Raw genomic sequence first — 21,449 nt, 5'->3', positions numbered from 1 at the left:
TCCAATCAGGAAATAGGCATACTGTCCATTCTACCGTTGCAGACACATGGCCTTTTCTTTACACCACTGTTTTTCCATTCCAGGCCTAGAACTCAATTTTGCAGGTCCACCTTTTGTCCCCAAACTTGTAAATGTTTACACAGGTGAACCATACCATTGATTTCAATGGGGCTGGTCAAGAGCACAGAGTTATTTACATGCATAAGTGTTTGCAGGATCTGGTACACAATGGCCAAGAAAAAAAAAAGAGAGCTCAATTTTACCCTTCCTTATGGAAACTGTTTTCCTTATAGAAAATTTTGCCAGTGATTTACATAAAGGGAAGCTGAATTGAGACTTAAATTAGGTGCTGTAAATACACCTACCTGAGACATATGAATATTTTCCCAGGTTTGCAGCCCCTTGTAATTGCATAACTCCAGAGGTGTTCTCCATGACTGGAGCTTCTAAAAAAGCTCAGTGTTGGCCCCAACTGCTCTAACATAAGTGGGAGCAGAGTTAGAACAATGTTGCGTGCTTTTGAAAAAAAAACCCTTTAAATGCTACCGGCAGACTCCATACTCAGTCCTGAAATTGTTTAGTAAAGTAGAATTTTATTTAAATGCAATAGTTACAGGTACAGGATAAATTTTCAAGGGCAAAACTCAGAGCAGTTCATTTCAAATCGTTTTAAAAAGGACCAAGAGAAGTTTCTGGAAACTGACTATTGTGGGTGCAACCACTGTCTAAAAGAAGGGGACAGACTAACATGGTTTTTGGTTTGTTTCTTTGGTGTGATGTCAAGATTGAGCATGGTGCATGAGGTGATGCTGTCTTTAGCAAGAGGCATAAAACCACAAGTAGTCCTTCTCTTGTGCATCAAAGAGAGTCTTAGCACTTCCTGCAAGATTACAGTGGTATCTCCTGTGTCCTGCTTGATTCCAGTTTGAATAACTATATTCAATATACTGAAATTCATCTTGTTCATGCGTTAGCTATAGCAGGTTTTAATACCATCCCATTGTCTGAAATGGGAAACTACTATGTCAAGAAAGCAATGTACGGCATTATAGTTTCAAACACTACTGCCCACCTCTCCACAACTTCTTATGTTGATTTGAAAGCTGAAACCTAGAAACACTATCTTTGCAATTACAGACAATCACTTTTCCCTTACGCATTATGTACAAGTCAATATTATTTTGCTGTGATTATGGTTTACTGTACAGGCGATTTTGACAGTTGATTTAATGCACTATTCATCCATTTGAATAAGCTTTCCAGTTGCTTTTTGTTGTACCAAGGGAGAAATTGGCCGTGTCCATCAACTGTAAAATTTTAAGCTTCAATAAACTTTAAGGATGCTTATACAACCCACCTCACACCCACACACCCAACTTTAATAATACTTAGCAACTTGCATAATTTGTTACTTCTCCATAGCACAGTGGTCTGAACATTAATCCTTATAACACTCCCAAAAGTAGATAAGTATTATCTCTATTTTACAGGTAAGTCTGTAGGGCCAAATTCATATCTTATATAAGTAGCTGCATCTCCACTGACGACGCGCATCTTGTATTTGCTATTGTCTGAGAATGGAATCTAGACTAGATGGAAGGTTGCCTCAAAAAACCAACTTCTAATAAAATGTGGATTCAGAGTCAGATGAGCATTCTAAAATGTTTGGTCTCTACCTGAAGTGATTATCCAAACCTCTTGAAGTTTGCCTATCACTTATCCACATAATAAAGTGCAGATGCTGCATATCTCTAGCAAACAGTTCCTGATAGACCACATATTATAAAGTATGGGTGTGATTTTAAAATGTGCCTGAGAGACTTAGGAGAACAAGTCTCATTGACTTGCAATGGGACTCATGGTCCTTAGGTCTCTTATTTAAAAAAAAAAAAAAAAAAAAAAAAAGGTTTGGTATAACCTAGGCTGAGAATTTAAACTGATTTAATTATACCAATATAACCCTCCTTGCAGATGCTCTTATTCCAGTATAAGGCTGTCTCTACATACTACACAGACTATGCTGGCAAAGCTATGTTGGTATTGCTATGATGCTAGCATAACCTACCGGGCAGACAGAGCCTGCACTGATGGAAGGGATTTTTCCATTGGTGCAGGAACACCACCTCCTCAAAGTTACCTATGTTGATGGAAGCACTCCTCCATTGCCAAAGCTACATCTCCACTGGGGGTTAGGTTGGCATAGCTGTGTAAGTGAGGGGTCTGGTTTTTCCCCACCCCTGACTGACACAGATACCTTGACCTGACTTTTAAATGTAAACCAAGAGGGCCTTTTTCAGGGGGTGGGGGTTAGTTTATGTCTCTTGGGTAGAGGGTTAAGCTTAAATTGAAAGAAGGTCCTCTTATTCTGTCCGGAATAAGTGTGTCCACAAAGGGGGTTATACCAATATAACTAAGCCTATGTCACTTTAGTGCTGGGTATGACACTTTTCCTATCAAAATTATCCTCATGACAAGTATGTTAATAAATGCTACAGCACAGAGCAGTCACCATTGGGTTAATAAATAGCACATGATAGTTTACCATAACGGCACATACCAGACGACTGCATGCTAATGTATGAATTTCTTTTTCTGTGTTTTAAAGCATCCATGCTCAAGGGAGAGTTCCTCCCCCTCAACAGCTATTCTTGCCTTCCAGCTGCTACTTGATCTTTTCCAGCTCTTGTTCAGAATTCTTCCTTAAAGAATCTTTCAGTGAAACTTTTTCAATCAGGCTGTAGTATAACATTTCTGCAAAGCCACTGTTCCTTTGTTCTCTTTCTCCAGATCAGGTTGTACTTGTAAGCAGCTTTCTTCATAAACCCAAGAGAAATCTTCTTTTTCCTTTTGTCTCTATTGAGAGAGACCAAAATCCCAAGTCAGTTATAAGCCCTGAAATGTGTGTTTTTCCACTGTTTTGATATTGGTTACTGCCATGGTCTTTACCTATTCCCCTGGCCAGCCAGGAAAAGACACACCCTCAGTCAACACAATCGAAAGCCATTTAAGTAAAAGCTCTTCAAATGCTTTAAAAATGTTTGCTTCCAGCAAATCCCAGTGTCAAGCAGCAGTCATTTGACACCTTTCAAAAGCAGCCAGTGTAGAGTAAAAACAGCAGCATGATTCTATTCGTAAATCATTTTTAGGCCTACGTTATGTTTCTGAGGGGACGTGAGGGGACACTTGCACAGGCTTCATTGGTTCTTTCTGCCATTTTCTGATTGTATAGTGGCTGCAGTATATGGTACCAAGGATTGTAAGAATTTTACTCTCTCACATAGACACACACGCACACAGAGAGAGAGTAGTGCAAATATAGGGCTAAATTATCTGGAGTCCTTGCCAATGTGGTATTTGTATGCCCACATAGCACCTAGCTGGTCAAATCTGTATGCAAATACTTCACTTGTCAGTACACATTGGGTATTTGCATGCGTGAGCTGACATGTGCAAATCCACATGTGATATGGCACGCATGTAACCTTTGAAAATCTGGCCTTTGATGTCTCAATAAATGCTTTTAGGTTTGAAGGTTTGAATGGAGAATCCCTTGAGAGTTCAAGGTGAAATACAACGCAAGCAGGCTCTGAATAGAAAGCCCAGTGTTCTGAACCTGCCATACCTCGTCCCAGGCTGTTACAGGAGTTCTGAGAGAGGAAGACGTACCTGCTCTAACAGCAAATTAAGCATAAAGATTTTAATCTGACAAAAAGCTGTTCAATGGAAAGTTTAAAAGTCATGGGGAGCCTGGAGAGCACAGCTCTATCTTTTCTGCTAAAATCAGAGGCAGGGCTCCTCTTCTCCTTGGTTTGTGGGGGCAGTGCTGTGGTCAGCCGGTGCAGTGCAAGCTCCCCAACCTGTTTCAATCTATTTTAACCCATGATTCAGTAGCCTCATTTTGATGTGTTATGGTGAGGTTCACTCAGGGCTCAACTCACAAGGCACTTGGAGAACTGCCAGTTCTGCTTGATCAAACAATTGCATTAGCTTATTAAATATATGAAGAGGCTGAGGGCAAATACAGACGGGATTCCCCTTACCCATGCAGTAAGCATCTCTGAGTGTGGGATTGGGCTCTGAAACTCCCCCTTGACTTCAGTGAGACTAGAGTTGGGCCTGTGCTGAGCACTTCTGAAAGCTTCACCTTTAATGTTTGCACATTATAGAGCTCAGATGAAAATCTGTTTCTTTTATGGCAATTTAGTGGACCACACTTTCTTGCTCCTACTAGTAGGCAAGTCACTTGCATCTTGGTACTTTGAGGGGAAACATACCCTTGGGATTTCAGGGTATACAATGAGCTGGCAAGTGGCAATTGCAGCTGTAGTGAGCCAGTGTCTTTTGCTTTAAAGAAGGTAAATCCTGGAGTCATTCTGCTGGAATTCTGAATTGGAAACCTCATTCTGCATCCTAGATAGGGACTGGGGCTGGAAGAAGAGAGGTCATTCTTGGTGGAGGGTTATCATCTCTGGAACTCATTCTCCTTTGTGGTTTTTCAGAGGCCAACATGATGGCCTGCAGGGATGGTGCAAGACCAGTCTGTTTACCCAAATATTTTGCTTGAGCCAGACAAGTGGGGCATCTTTTTTTCCCCCTCCTGATATTGGTGGCTAATAGTCCTTTCTGGGTCATTTCCATCAGGCTCAGTGTCGGGTTTGCTCTCTTATTGGTCACTGCAGGCAGGTGTTTTTTTCACAATGTGTTTTTGATCTTTCCTGTGACTTTGCCTAGATGCTCTAAAAAATAACTACACCTGATGATGTGGCTGCATTGCTTCACCAGGTAGTTGTGCAGTCTCACCCATCCCACAGACTGAAAAGGTTCGAACCCTGTCAGTACATAAGTGAAAGACTGCCATGGAATAACTGTCGGAAGAGGACCGAGTCATTCAGTAGGTGGCACTCCTCCATTCTCCGTTAGTACTGAAGCATGGAGTTGAGGACAGAAAGATGTTATCTGAAAGATGAGATGTAAAACTGAGGTCCTGATAATGTGAGAGACAGGGTGAGTGAAGTAATATTTGTTATTGGACCAACATCTGTTGGTGCGAGAGAGGAGCGTTCAAGCCATACAGAGCTCTTCTTCCTGATAAAGTGTCAGTATTATTAAAGTTCCAGTAGCTTGCCTATGTAAGGTACTTACATTGCTCCTATTACCATAGTATTTGAGTACTTCATGATCTTTAGTGTGTTTATCCTCTGAGGGGAGGAAATACTATTATTCCAGTTTTACCCATGAGGTGCTGAGACACAGTCAGGCTCCTTGACTTGGCCCCAGGAAGTCATTGGCAGAGCAGGGAATGCTTTTCACAAAAAGGACGGTCCTGGTCTGCTGCAGTTTCCACAGTATGCATCCGATGAAGTGAGCTGTAGCTCACGAAAGCTCATGCTCAAATAAATTGGTTAGTCTCTAAGGTGCCACAAGTACTCCTTCTCTTTTTGCGAATACAGACTAACACGGCTGTTACTCTGAAACCGGTCCTGGTTAAATTCCAAATTTGTCTGATAATTTCTTGGTGCCCTCCCTAACTTCAGATGAATCTTGCCACATCCTCTTTACTCTGTCATGTAGTGCTGCTGCATGCTGTTATATTTCTGCTACATTTCACATCAGAGGTGGCTGTGTTTCTGTGAATTGCGTACCGATTCCTATGCAGACAATCTGCAAAGTGTTTTGGGATCCCTCTGGATAAAAGATGCTGTATAAATATAAGTTGTCACAAGAGTGCCTATTAGGTTTCTGACAGTGGCTGTGGTCTCATGGCAGAAATGCAGGCACATGCACTGGGTCACAAAATACATTTTAAAAATTATCTTTGCTTGCCTGGTGTTTGATAAAGTAGGTCTGAGATGGCATGTCACACAGTGCAGGCTGGCTGGCATGTCACACAGTGCTGACAGATATATAAGATTGTACAATGTTCAAATAATATAAATATTCACCACAATTATAAAGCAATAAAAGTGATCTCCCCACCCCTGGGATAGGCTGGTCTGACAAGCTCTTAGGTCCGCACCCTTAATTGGAAGGAACTCATGTCCTATTGAAGATTCTCAAGTCTGTTCACCTTAAGGGACTAGCTGGTTCCAGTGCTGTTTCTAGTGGCTCCCCAAGCTTGGGCCTTGTCTACATGGGAAAGTCTTTGGGGTATGATTTTTAAACCAATAACCACTAATAAGAGTGTCCACACAGGAGGAGGAAGGTTATACCTGTTTAAGTATATCTGTGTAACTGGTAAAACCTTCCTGCTAGACCTAAAGCCTAAGATGGCTCACTTGGAGTGGGGTCTGTGAGGGTATGTAGACACAGGGATGAAAAAACCCATGACCCCGACTCAGCTGACCCAGGCCAGCTGCGGCTGTGCCAAGGGGCTTTTATCCCCCTGTAGATGTACCCTAAGTCTCTAGTAAACAGTTTTCTTCAACGAAGGACACAGTCACAAAGGAAATCACTGAAAATGGATCCTTTCACAGAGGTTGTTAAAAGAAGGCCAAAGAATGTAGGCTATATTTATGGGATGGGGGATTCTATCCTGGGAATCAGTGACTCTGAAAAAGATCTGGGGGTTGTGGTGGATAGTCAGCTGAATATTAGCTCCTAGTACAACACTGGGCCAACAGGGCTAATGCGATCCTTGGATACATAAACAGGAATCTTGAGTAGGGGTAGAGAGGTTATTTTACCTCTGTTTGACACTGGTGAGACCACTGCTGGAATGCTGTGTCCAGGTCAAGAAGAATGTTGATAAATTGGAGAGGGTTCACAGAAGAGCCATGAGAATGATTAAAAGTTTAAAAATAATGCTTTGTATGGATAGACTTAAGGACCTTAATCTATTTAGCTTATCAAAGAGAAGGCTAAAAGGTGACTTGATTACAGTCTGTAAGAACCTACATGGGGATCAAATGTTTGATATGGGCTCTTTGATCTAGCAAACAAAGGTATAAGATGATCCAATGCCTGGAAGTTAAAGATAGACAAATTCAAACAGGAAATAAAGTGCCAAGTTTTAACAGTGAGGGCAATTAACTATTGGAACAATTTACCAAGGCTCATGGTGGATTCTCTATTATTAGCAATTTTTAATCAAGATTTGATGTTTTTCTAAAAGAGATGCCTTAAGAATTATTTAGGGAAAGTTCTGTGGCCTGTGTTATACAGGAGATCAGACTAGATGATCACAATGGTCCCTTCAGGCCTTGGAATTTATGAATGTCTGGAAAGGAGAAAAAAATCACCAGGAACAGTTAAATTAAGAGTGAAGAACAATTTCCTCCACTCCTGGGATTATTGGGTGAAGCTGGGTCATGCAGGAGGTCAGGTATCATAACACCCACTTTTGCAACTTATGGGCTCTTAACATCTATGAACTTTGAAATGGAAGCTCAGTCAGCCCCTTACCTTGGCACTCTCCTCATCATCCTGACAAACCAGTTTAAAAATACGCTGATTACAATTTTATTTGTTGGACTACGAAACAGACTTTTCTTATTGATACTCTGCCAAGGATGTAACTTGCCCAAAGTTTTTCCCCCTCACACTTCATTAAGTTTTTCCTCTCTGAAAATTCAGGAATGGAATTCTCTCTGTTCTTCAAAGTCCAGGAATACATAGGGTGATCCCACCATCTTGGTACCTTGAGGGGACACCCTTAGCATCTCAGGTACATTAACTTGACAATTGCAGTTGTACTGAGTCAGTGCATCTACTATCAAGAGCAGGGTATGACTAATAATTTTGGCACATTTGGGGCTCCCTCTTGGCTTGTTGGGCCCAACAAGAATCTACAGGTTTCATGGGCATTCTACAACCATCTCTCATACAATGGTCACTATAATAATATATTGGGGTGAGGAAGAGAATATTTTAGCTCTTCTGAAAATCAAAAGCATGGTAAAATAGCTTAATAAGGGGCATGCCCAGGCTCATTGATTTTGTTAGGTTTCACATACAGGGATTTAATGTGAACGTTATTTAACTTGGAGCTTGAGTCATTAAAATGAATGATTTTTACCATGTCAAAATATTAAGAGCATGAGACCTTTTAAAAACAGTAACTGGCCTTCCATCCTGCCCAATATGCTGGTCTGGTTTTGGACCCCACTTTCCCCAAATCTAAGTGGGCATTTATACTCATTTATACCCTCTGTTTCATTCACCTTCCCTGGTAACTTATTTCATAGTGTGTGTTTACTATTACCCTCTGTTCAGTTCTACTGTAGATTCCTAATGTTTAGGTTATAGGTCCCCTAGTTTTGATTCTTTCAATGGTATGACTTTCTCCCCAGGATTTTTAAAGGCAATTCAGATGTTTGAATAGCATATGTTTCACTTACTGACAGCCATTTTTTTTTTGCTTGATATCAAGTTTTGGTGTATGTAATCAAGGATAATCCTCAATACATCCAAGGATATATGTCTTCAGATCTATTTCCAGTAGAAGAAGCTGTTCCCACAAGACAGTAGTGAGATACATTATGCAGCCTCCTGATCAGCAAAATGACAGAATCTGAAGTCTTCAGAGAAGCCACCTGCAATGGAGATGAGAAATCTTGAGAGAGAATTCCCTCCACCCCAACCCAAAACATGAAGAAAGCTAATTCCTCAGTACATTCTTCATGCACTTGCTTTGAACGTTCTGAACGCTGTAGAGTGTTAGCTATTAATTGTACCATTGCTAAAGGGTTCATTGAGTAGGAACAACGGCATCTGAGGAATAAGACATAATGTGCTGTGAAGTATTTACAAGTGTGGTAGGTATAAGCACACTAGTGAGGTACAAGACATAACGGAATGTCTTCAAAAGTACATCTGTTATAAAACACAGCTTTGGACATACATATTTAAATGTGGCCTTTACACTCTTTGACGGACAGGCAATCTGATTTGCTGAGGCTATAGCAAATTGGCAACAAAATGGTGTGCTGAGCTGAGACTCACTATGTGCTTTATTGTGTATGCATTATGAGCCTGAACTAGTTCCCACTGAAGTCAACTCCTGTATTAGGATTCTAAGGAATATTTGGACTACAATAAAGTTGATTCTGATTCTCAGCTGATAGGTGACAGGATGTTTTATTTCCCAGTTGAGAAAAGCTGTTGGAGCAAATCGGTCTTCCTGCACAGTTGTTCTCTGGTTTTTGAAAATCTGTGGGGTGGAGTTTTGCCAATAAGTTCTAGGTAAGCAGAGTTAGGCCAATGCTGAGCACTTTTGAAAATCCTATTCTCCATGTCTAATCACTGAAACAAGCATTCATTTTGAAGTCAATGGTAAAACTCCCCCTGATTTTCACAGAATCAGAGTTGAACACTTTTGAAAATTTCACCCTGAAATTGACGCTATTTTCTTTTATTCTATTCATTCTCTTCTCAGAGAATCTAGATTTCCTGGTACTTCTAGAAAATGAGCTGTCATCAGTGCAGGTCCCTTATGCCACTTCATGTTTCTTGGAATATATGATATCATTAGACCACAAGATTGCATGGTCCAGCAACCTGCTTTATGTGAATGTGCAGTTGTCAGGTCATACATTTAAATGAGCACACATTTGAATGTGTGACTGAAGGCTGTACATTCAACGACAGGCACTGGGATATTTATCAGTATTTTCTTTTTCTTCTCTTCATTCTTCTTCTTTTAAAAAAAATCAGAACAAAGCGTTCAAAGAGAAAACACCATGCTAATGTGATGATTGAGATTTTAAATGCACAAAAGGTCATTAAATTCAAAAGTTAGGATTCCCCAGCAGCCATATCTTATAAACATTGGGTGAGAGGGAGAGAAACAAAATTGATGCCACACAGAAATATGAAATACTCCTTATGCACATAGGTGCCAAGTTACAGTTGAATCCTGTAGGTCACAATGACATGCACTGCAAATCAGATTTATTTATTTTTTTGGCAGTTTAACAAATTGAGATTGAGGGTTTATCCACCCGATAATGGATATCTCTGGGCACTGTTTTATGAAGATTCCATAGAACTTGTGTGCAGTGTGTCACTGTATGGCAAACATTGCAGGAGAGCTATTGTAAAGTAACATGATTTGCTTATTATCTGCACACAGTCAGCAATTAAGTAGCAGCACTGGTATATTGATACATCATGTTATTACTATGGTAATAAAGGTAAAGCCAAAGTCTAAATGCTAGCACCTCAGATGTTTCCTCAGATCCTGAGTTGAAGATCCGACTATAGGTCTTTTGTTAAAAATTGGCCTGATTTTAAAAGGAATGAATATAAAACACCCTAAATCTTAGGGATGGGCCTAAACCAATATTCTGGGCCTGGTTCACTTTAGAATTCATAGTTGAAATGTATCTCTAGAAAAGGTAACTCCAAACAGCTCGATATTGGAAGGCTCAGATCTGGATCCATATTTTTGAATTCCCAAGTTTGGGAATGCTCAGAAGTAGAGCTCTGGTTTGGCCAATTATAGAGAGATGCATTCTTGATTTAGATTTAATTGAGGCTCATCTCTACTAAAGAGCAATAATACTTTGCATCTACATAGCACCTTTCAGCTGGGACTCTCCAAGTGCTTTACAAAAATTAGTTCAGGCTTGCAATCCTCCTGTGAGGTAGGCAAACATTACACCTTTTTTGTTTTGTTTTGTTTTTGTTGTTTTTGTAGAAAAGAACTCCATATAATTTGCTAAAGGGGTTTATGCTCTTCCATTAGAAAACAAGACTTGGGAAAAGGCACTTTCTGTGTGTTTGGATTACTCCTCTCCATGAGGCCCTGGTACCCACAATAGCATGTCAATTTCTCACTATGCAATTTAAGGATAGCAGTTGTGGAAGCCAGTAAGCTGAAGGAAAGGCTGGAACAAAGGTGGCCTTTACCATACTCCCACTTAGCTGTCAGCTTCCAATTCTGAAAATGTATGTTATGGCTCATCTAGAATATCAGGCATTGATATGTTGTTTTAACAAGCAGGCCTAGAAGGTGGCACCAACGTGCCACTTTCCAAAAATGTGCATGGCCAAAGCCTCAGCACAAGCTGTCTGACCTAGTATGAGATTGTAAGCAGCATACAGGGAGAATGAAGATTGCAGTGTGGAAAAGGTGAAAGAGGAAACAAAGATAAAGCTAGTATGATCTTGTCAGCTTTTGCATGTTAAGCAGGGTCATGACTTGGATAGGATATGCCCCAGAGAAATCAGAGAGCAGATCTCAGCACTGAAACAACCCTGGAGCATGGTAGTAGGGGGCACGGTGCTATTGCAGCGCTTGGCCAAAAGTGACTAGCGATTTTAGGTGCCTCAATTTCTAGGTGACTATCAAAGGGCATGATTTCCCTGCAGCACCCTTCTGGATAAATGTGGGTCTGCTGAGGGCTGCCTCAGTCTCCCTTTCATTCAGGATCCCTTAAAAAGTCCACACAGTCCACATATTCAAACCATTCCCCCTTTTGGAGTCCAGTTTACTAAGTCCTGCACAAAGTCTTTCAAAAGAGAAAAAGGTACAAAGCCTTCATCCCAGTTTCAGATGTGCCCAACCCCTCCTCCCTGAGGGTCTTCCTACCAATCTCTCTTGGCCTTTTTCACACACCTTCCCCACTGGTGTTTTCTTTACTCTCTGCAGTGCCTCCAGGCATCTGCCACCCACATGCAGATGTCTCACCCTTTATAAGGCCCAGATGCCTTCCCTGAAGCCAATAGTGCATCAGAACCTGCTGCAGTGGACCCTGCTCCCTCTTAAAGGGTCCTGTCATCCTGCAACAGTGGCCAAAATAAGGTACTTTGAACTGAAGAGGCCTGATTTTCTGAGGGGGCTTCTCAGCACTTTGTGAAAATCAGGCCCCTTTAAAGTGTCTCAAGTTGGGCATCAAAATCTTGAGTCGCTCTTGAAGATATAGGCTGTTGTCTTGGCTGTGTCTTGGCTGACAGGTAAAATCGATTTCTCTCTCTTGCTCTGAGGGATTTCTCATTTGCTCATCATTGTGATATGTACCTACAGGATGATAGAGGATCATTCAAGATCTCCATGCACTATTTCCAGTAAATATGTCAATCCCCTGATGTTCTGATCAAATTCTAATTTTGGTAATTACATTTTGATTACCTAAATTCTACTGAACTGCAGTTAGGATTAGTATTCTTCTTCACCTCCGAACTGAAACTGTTTTGTTCTCTTGCTGCATATGGCTACAAAGTTGCTGTGTTCCACTCTAGAAGTGGCTGCATTGCATTAGCTGGTGAATGACTCCTGAATATATAGTGCGTTTGGTATCCTTTGTGTTATATTTTCCACACACAAAGTATCATTATGTGCTTCCTTTCAGGAGGCTTAATTTTAGATTAAGGAAAAACCCCCAAATGTCTCAGAGGACAGAGAGAGGACAGTGTGACTCCTTCCCTTTTTAAAATCTTCTATCTGGAATGCTTCTACTTAGTGGAAAGTATTCAAATTTACAGGGGCAGTGCACAGAAAACAAATGAAAGTTGCATAGCTACAAACACCATAATTTGGGATAAAAATATATAAAAATTATATATAAAAATATAAATAACATGACAGCATACAGGTCCTAGGCGGGGTACTGTACAATCAATTTAACAGAGCTCTAAAATAATTTAAAATGGCAATTAAAAACAAACAAACAAACAAAAACCCTTGCTTTGAAAGTCAGCGCAGACTTTGTATTATGAACAGTCCAAAACTGAGGATCACAATTAGAAAAGTTCAAGGGTAGAATTTTCAAAGGCACTTAAGGGTGTTTGACACCCCACTACCATAGACTTTCAACAGGAACGGGGTACCTAAATCCCTTAGTCACTTCTGAAAATTCCATCTCTGGCTCCTAGTGTCTCAAGATTGTTTTCAGGACAAAACTAAACAGCTTGCTGCTTCATAAGGCATTCAAGGAACGTGGTCCGGTATGCTGGTCCACAGCCATTCAGGGCCTTGGAAATACTGTAACTAAGAAGACTTTAATATTAATATGAAACTATTCAGGAAGCCAGTACAAAAAGTTTAAAATAGGAGTGATAGGCTGGTTAAGATAACTGAATGCTTGTAACAATGAAAACTGCTGCATTTGGAATAAGCTGCATCATAGAAATAACAATGAAAATGAAGAGTTACAGTAACTTCAATCTCTTTGGTCACTCGATTACAGACCTAAAAGTGGCAATTCTTCAACAAAAAAAACTTCAGAAACAGACTCCAATGAGAGACTGCTGAATTGGAATTAATTGGCAAACTGGATACAATTAACTTAGGCTTGAATAAAGACTGGGAGTGGATGTGTCATTACACAAAGTAAAACTATTTCCCCATGTTTATTCTCCCCCCACCCCCCGCCTTCCTCAGACGTTCTTGTCAACTGCTGGAAATCACCCACCTTGATTATCACTACAAAAGGTTCCCCCCCCCCCACCCTCTAGCTCTCCTGCTGGTAATAGCTCACCTTACCTGATCACTCTTGTTACAGTGTGTATGGTAACACCCATTGTTTCATGTTCTCTGTGTATATAAATGTCCCCTCTGTATTTTCCACTGCATGCATCCGATGAAGTGAGCTGTAGCTCACGAAAGCTCATGCTCAAATAAATTTGTTAGTCTCTAAGGTGCCACAAGTACTCCTTTTCTTTTTGTCAGATGTAGCGTGATGGCTTTATGAAAAGTGTTCACCCACAGGTGATAGGGTGTTTTTGACTTTTATCATTTTCCTGTGTGATTTCATCTGAGAGCACAGTGTTTGTCTGGTTTCACCCACGTAGTTGCTATTGGGGCATTTAGTGCACTGGATGATGTATACCACATGTTGTGATAGGCCAGTGTAAATCTCCTAGAACTTGAAAGGTGTGTTGTGGGGGACGTTGATCATTGTTGATCATTGATCAATCTCCCCACTGTATTTTCCACTGAATGCATCTGATGAAGTGAGCTGTAGCCCACGAAAGCTTATGCTCAAATAAATTGGTTAGTCTCTAAGGTGCCACAAGTGCTCCTTTTCTTTTTGAGTAACTTACAAATTAGTCTATATCCTCAGTGAATGCAAGATTCCTATAATTTTACTGACAATCCAATTGATGTGCCTTGATCTGTCAGGGTGTTTGTGTGAAAACAAAAAGACCAAAAGCCAAATGAAAATTAATTGACATCTTTAGTTTGTCCAGTCCCTTAATTTCTCTCATCCCAAGAGCTGGATTCAGATCTCTCCCCAGGGATATTGATGTACTTCCAATACCTTAACTGTGGGGGATATCTTAAAAACTATCCTCCCTGAACCCAGTGTCCCAGGTCTGTAAGTGTTCCTGGAGAGGAGAATTTAAGCAGTAAGGTCTCTATTCTTTTTTTCCCAATTTGAACAAATGACTTTCTCATAGCCAAGGAGGAAGGCAGCATAACAGGGCAAACAAGTTTATATTAAGATACTACTTGCTAGAAATATTTACACGTTATATAAGAACGGACATACTGGGTCAGACCAAAGGTCCATCTAGCCCAGTATCCTGTCTTCTGACAGTGGCCAGTGCCAGGTGCCCCAGAGGGAATGAACAGAACATGTAATCATCAAGTGATCCATCTCCTGTCACCCATTCCCAGCATCTAGCAAACAGAGGCTAGGGCCATCATCCCTGCCCATCCTGGCTAATAGCCATCGATGGACCTATCCTCCATGAAGTTATCTAGTTCTTTTTTGAACCCTGTTATGGTCTTGGCCTTCACAACATCCTCTGGCAAGGAGTTCCATAGGTTGACTGTGCATTGTGTGAAGAAATACTTCCTTTTATTTGTTTTAAACCTACTGCCTATTAATTTCATTTGGTTGCCCCTAGTTCTTGTGTTATGAGAAGTAGTAAACAACACTTCCTTATCTACTTTCCTACACCAGGCATGATTTTATAGACCTCAATCATATCTCCACTTAGCTGACTCTTTTCCAAGCTGAAAAGTCCCAGTCTTATTAATCTCTCCTCATACAGAAGTCATTTTGTTGCCCTTTTCTGAACCTTTTCAAATTCCAATATATCTTTTTTGAGATGGGGCAACCACATCTGCACACAGTATTCAAGATGTAGGCCTACCATGGATTTATATGGAGGCAACATGATATTTTCTGTCTCTTATCTATCCCTTTCTTATTTATTTCCAACATTCTGTTTGCTTTTTTGAGTGCTGCTGCACATTGAGTGGATGTTTTCAGAGAACTATCCACAATGACTCCAAGATCTCTTTCTTGAGTGGTAGCAGCTAATTTAGATCCCATCATTTTATATGTATAGTTGGGATTATGCTTTCCAATGTGCATTACTTTGCATTTATCAACATTAAATTTCTTCTGCCATTTTGTTGCCTAGTCACCCTGTTTTGAGAGATCCTTTTGTAGCTCTTTGCAGTTTGCTTGGATCTTAACTATCTTTAGTAATTTTGTATCATCTGCACATTTTGCCACCTCACTGTTTACCCCTTTTTCAGATCATTTATGAATATGTTGAATAGGACTTGTTCCAGAACAGACCCCTAGGGGACACCACTATTTACCTTTCTCCATTCTGAAAACTGACCATTTATACCTACCCTTTGTTTCCTATCTTTTAACCAGTTACCAATCCATGAGAGCACCTTCCCTCTTATCCCATGGCAGCTTACTTTGCGTAAGGTGAGGGACCCTGTCAAAGGCTTTCTGAAAATCTAAGTCCACTGGATCCCCTTGGTCCACATGCTTGTTGACCCCGTCAAAGAATTCTAGTAGATTGGAGAGGCATGATTTCCCTTTACTATTGTTCCTGGAAAATACTGAATGAGCCAGAACCCTGCCACGGAGCTATGCCAGTGTACGCCAGCTGAGAATCCGTCCCTAGACTAGTTTATTGAAAATATAGTTTAGTACTATCCCACTTGTGCAAAGGGAAGGTAGAATGGGAAGGGAAAGCACGTCTTCTAGGGGGACCCAAAGGAATCCTCCTCTGGGAATTTTTAAAAAAATATCTGTAGTCTGGTGGAACTTGGTCCACTCCAAAGTAAGTATGAAGAAGGCAGCAATCTAGCTTGCTGAGGATAAAGCCATGAATGACCACTGCAAAATCTGCAGTAAAGAGCAATGCCAAACCTTGTGAAGAACCCAGAGATAACAGCTACTCTAGAAACTGTCCCAGCAGTGGTTTGCATGGTGAGAGAGAAAGCCAGAGTAACTCAAATGCCAAGCTTGTCTCCATGGTGTTTTCCTCACCCTCTCAGCTCTCCTCAGTGCCCACAAAATCCATTTGTCCTATGCAGCCTGAGCTGGCCAATCATTCCTTAATCAAATAGAGATACTAATCACGCAACTTGCTCTACAAATAGTCAACTGTAAAGCAGGCATTGCGCAAAGCCAGTGAGCAGGAATGCAATGAGATTACATACACAGCAGAGAACAATACAGTTATAATAACTTACTGCAAATGGCCACATAGTTTGGAAAAGATTTTGATATACGGGAACCCTACCCAACAAAGTTTCCAGCTGAGACTAGGATTTTCTTGCTTTCACTATTGCTTTTTCTTGTTTAATACCTTGAATACTGTGTTGTCACATCAACAGACTAGGACCAAGCCCTTTAGGATAAATAAGCTATAATGGCATCTGCTTTCTAAAGACACTTGCCCGGTCAGTATTATCAGTCTCTTCAGTATGTGTATTGTGATCACTATTCTATATGTTCTAAAAGAACATGCATTACAATCTGTTCAGATCTAACCAGACTAACTAATAAGAAAACAAATGGGTAACTGGGTGTGGTGCCAACCTTTGCTCATGCTTTGTTTGTTTGCAGTTGTCAGGAAGCAGGCTGAACCATTTATCTTGTTCAGTGAAAACCATACACTAATATTTAATTGTAGTCACAAGGAAATGGGCAAGTTCTTATAGTCACTGCTTTGGTTATGGAAAGGTAGTAGTCACCTGGCGTGTAATCTGCATTTCATTGGTGGGGCTGTGGAATCTTTAAATTGTACCTCAAATATAGCTGTCAAAGTGTTCTTTGTTAATATTTCAGTATTCATACTAATTATTATTATGTTGCCCTGGATAACTGGGAACCTCCCCAAATATGGTAATGTGCATGTATCAGGTAGGACAACTGTTCCCCAAGTTTTATATTATGATCATTGATTCTTTTTTTGTAAAAAAAAAAAATCTTCCTAATATGTTCATTTATATTTTGAGATGTCTGACAAATGTTACTAATAGCAAATGTATTTTATTATGCAGGGGTAATTACAAAAAAAGGCTAATCAAGAACTGGAGAGACATGGTGGGTGAAGGAATATTTTTCATTGGACCAACTTCTGTTGGTGAGAAAGACAAGCCTTTGAATTATATAGAGCTCTTTCTTAGATCTGGGATAGGTACTTATGGTGTCACAGCTAATACAAGATCTAAGAGATAGTTTAGCATAAGTAGTTAGCTCATATTCTAAGGAACCATTCAAGGTGAAATGACAGGTTTCAGAGTAGCAGCTCTGTTAGTCTGTATTCGCAAAAAGAAAAGGAGTACTTGTGGCACCTTAGAGACTAACAAATTTATTTGAGCATGAGCTTTCGTGAGCTACAGCTCACTTCATCGGATGCATGCAGTGGATGCATTCAGTGGTCAACTGCATGCATCCGATGAAGTGAGCTGTAGCTCACGAAAGCTTATGCTCAAATAAATTTGTTAGTCTCTAAGGTGCCACAAGTCCTCCTTTTCTTTATTCAAGGTGAAGTGATTGGTTAACACCCCTGTAGTCAAAAAGAGGGGGTTAGTGGGTTAAAGATTGTTATAATAAACCAGTGTCTTTACTAGACACTAAAAATCATGGTCTTAATAGAGTAATGAATTTATGCTCACAAGCTCAGCTTTTGAAAGTGTTGTGTGGGTTTCCTTTGAGGATAAGGACTGATAGGTCAGCAACCACACAACAAAACCACTAACCCAGGAACCTATCCTTGCAACAAAGCCCATTGCCAACTGTGTCCACATATCTATTCAGGGGACACCATCATAGAGCATAATCACATCAGCCACACTATCAGAGGCTTGTTCACCTGCACATCTACCAATGTGATATATTCCACCATGTGCCAGCAATGCCCCTCTGCCATGTACATTGGCCAAACTGGACAGTCTCTACTTAAAAGAATAAATGGACACAAATCAGACATCAAGAATTATAACATTCAAAAACCAGTCGGCGAACACTTCAATCTCTTTGGTCACTCAATTACAGACCTAAAAGTGGCAATTCTTCAACAAAAAAAACTTCAGAAACAGACTCCAATGAGAGACTGCTGAATTGGAATTAATTGGCAAACTGGATACAATTAACTTAGGCTTGAATAAAGACTGGGAGTGAATGTGTCATTACACAAAGTAAAACTATTTCCCCATGTTTATTCTCCCCCCACTCTCCCGCCTTTCTCAGACGTTCTTGTCAACTGCTGGAAATCACCCACCTTGATTATCACTACAAAAGGTTTTCCCCCCCCACTTCCCTCTCTAGCTCTCCTGCTGGTAATAGCTCACCTTACCTGATCACTCTTGTTACAGTGTGTATGGTAACACCCATTGTTTCATGTTCTCTGTGTATATAAATGTCTCCTCTGTATTTTCCACTGCATGCATCCGATGAAGTGAGCTGTAGCTCACGAAAGCTCATGCTCAAATAAATTTGTTAGTCTCTAAGGTGCCACAAGTACTCCTTTTCTTTTTGTCAGATGTAGCGTGATGGCTTTATGAAAAGTGTTCACCCACAGGTGATAGGGTGTTTTTGACTTTTATCATTTTCCTGTGTGATTTCATCTGAGAGCACAGTGTTTGTCTGCTTTCACCCACGTAGTTGCTATTGGGGCATTTAGTGCACTGGATGATGTATACCACATGTTGTGATAGGCCAGTGTAAATCTCCTAGAACTTGAAAGGTGTGTTGTGGGGGACGTTGATCATTGTAGCAGTGGAGATATGTCTGCAGGTTTTGCATCTGTTGTTCTGGCGGGATCTGGTGCTGCTTTGAATTGGTGTGGAGATTGCTTCTGATGATGAGCTTGGAGAAGTTGTGGGGGGGGTGTTGATTGAAGGCCTTAAGAGGGGGTTCAGGAAAAAATTCTTTCAGCAGTCCCCATCGAGTATGGGTTGTAGTTGTTGATGATACCTCATATGAGTTCTAGTGTGGGATGGTAGGTGACAACAAGGGGTGTGTGGTTGGAAGGGGTTTTATTTCTGTATTGAAGCAGGTTCTCTCAGCATATTTCGGTGGCCAGTTCCCTGATGTGATCAACTTCTCTGGTGGAATGTCCTTGTCTGGTAAAGGCAGTTTTGGGTGTGTTAAGGTGTATATCCTAGACTTTCTCCTTGGATAAAAAATATTACCTCACCCACCTCATCTCTGTAATATCCTGGTACCGACACAGCTACAACAACATGGCACACATAATCAAAAACTAGTTATTTTTACTAGAACATGGACCGCTCTTGCAGTCCTGCTAAGGCAATGCGAGGCTTGTCTGTACAGGCGCTGGAGGACGGGCTCCTAATTGGACAACTAATACTTAAAAACATGTTAGTTCAGCAAATGCAAGAATCCTGAGGGAATACAGCACTGCTTCTATGTGGACAAGGTCTTTTAAGGCTTACCCCATCTAGATATTCATAAATTCTGCCGCAGACCCTATGATCACATGGAAACTCTGCATGCTGAAACTCAGAATTTCTAGTCCCTTCTAAAGGGATTTCCCCATATCTGTCTGCCTAGTTAGGCACTTACTGGGCTTCCACCACTGTAATGCCCATGGAAAGGTTGATTTGTCCCAACAAATGGACTTGGGAGCTCACCTGTAATGAGGCTTATTCCCATCACCCGTTAGGCAAAGGGGTTAAAAGCCAATTAGGGCACCAGTAATTGATTGTTGCCTGGGGGCAGAGGTCGGCAACGATCACTAGGCACCTTCCCTTATAAGGGAGCTCAGGAACTGCAGAGGCTGTCATGGAGAAAACCCAGTAGAGTGTAGGTTAGTGGACAGGTGGAAGAGTGGTGAGTTCAGCACAGAAAGGAGATGCTAGGAGGGTTGAGGGAGAAGCCAGAGGCCTCAGAACCAAGGGGAGGTTGTGTTAAGCACAAGCTGTGGGGAAGCAGCCCAAGGGAGCTTGGAAACAGTAGCACATCTGAAGAAGCAGACTAAGCTGTTTAATACAGGGCCCCTGGGCTGGAGCCCAGAGCAGAGGGTGGGCCTGGGTTCACCTACCAGTCCCTGAGGAAGGGGCATGGAAGCCACCAGCAGGAGTATTGAGCCCAGAGTGGGGTGGAAGACTGACACCAAAGGCTGAGTGGAGGAATAGCCCAAGGGGATGGAAGGCTCTCATGTGTTGGGATATCTTGTGATGTTTCAGTTTAGACCTTTCCTTACCCTGGAAAGGGATTGAACTTTGTGACTTGGCTGAGTCTAAGCCACAGAAGACCTGGTGAGAGGCAGGTGGCCTGAAGGAGGTACTAGAGATGAGGGCCCCTTGTGGTATTACACCCTGACACAAGAGGATGCAATGGGTAGTGAGTACGCTACCTTATGCCATCATCAAATGTAAAACTATGCTGGCCTTTGTTCTTTCCAGATCTGGGCAATACTACACAGGCAAGAAAGAAAAATGATCCTGCCCTTGCCTACTATGTAGTTGAGATTGTTGGATTATATTTTTAAAGTACTGTAGATTGAAATCAAATGTATTGACAGTGTGGGTTGTACTGCTAACAAGTCTTTGTTGGCTTTGTGTTTATTGGTCAAATCTTCTTTTTGAGAAGATATCTATATCGTTCACTTACTATTACACCATTTGCTGTATGGAAGTAAAAGAGAGATAAAATCAGAGAGGGGTGAGAGAGAGATTAGCTAATTTAAATTCTCTCACCTGGATAATTTGTTAGGTATTTCCATATATATTTACTTTCTTTATCATTCTTACAGTAAAGCAGCATACATTTGGGACCTGTTGACATAGTGGGGTCTCTTTGGAGAGCAAATAACTATACAGCGAGAATAATAATATTTGTGCATGCACAAATTTGTTGGTATCAACACATCTGCTGCCAGCTAAAGAAAAGTGGTTAGTTCTAGCTTCAGAATGGATCTTCTAGAGTTAGGGTTTTGGTATCAAGAATTATTTCTGAAAGACAGTGAATTAAATTACACTGTATAGGAAAGCAGCTGCTTCTCCCAAGATCATAGAAATTGCAGTTTATAATCTATTTTGGCCAAAACCCTCATATGGTCCCATGACATGTCCCTTATTAATAAACCAAGAGTGACAGATTACAAAATCCAAATTGTTTAATTTTAGCCTGTAGTTCTTTGGCACTTTTCTGCATTATCCCATGTATTACTAAGTGTACGAGGTCTGTCACAGGACATGCCCTCATCCCATTCATGGAAAGACTAATGAGCATGTCTGCACTCAGGAAGCAACAATTAGGTGAAGGTGGTCTGCC

The 21,449-nt window shown here is 41.0% G+C and overlaps 1 protein-coding gene across 1 annotated transcript in view; it reads right to left on the bottom strand.

Moving 5' to 3' along the window:
- Nucleotides 1–573: 573 nt before the first annotated feature.
- Nucleotides 574–21,449, bottom strand: part of SCRN1 (secernin 1) — a 171,319-nt gene continuing 150,443 nt past the window's right edge. Inside the window, exon 9 of the mRNA XM_075125767.1 lies at nt 574–8,531. The gene's annotated coding sequence lies outside the window, so the exon portion shown is untranslated. The remainder of the gene's footprint in view (nt 8,532–21,449) is intronic.

The sequence above is a fragment of the Caretta caretta genome, chromosome 2, assembly GCF_965140235.1.
Source record: "Caretta caretta isolate rCarCar2 chromosome 2, rCarCar1.hap1, whole genome shotgun sequence".
NCBI lineage: Eukaryota > Metazoa > Chordata > Testudines > Cheloniidae > Caretta > Caretta caretta.
Note: the sequence above shows the minus strand (reverse complement) of the source record. Positions and strands in the feature narration are given on the sequence as shown.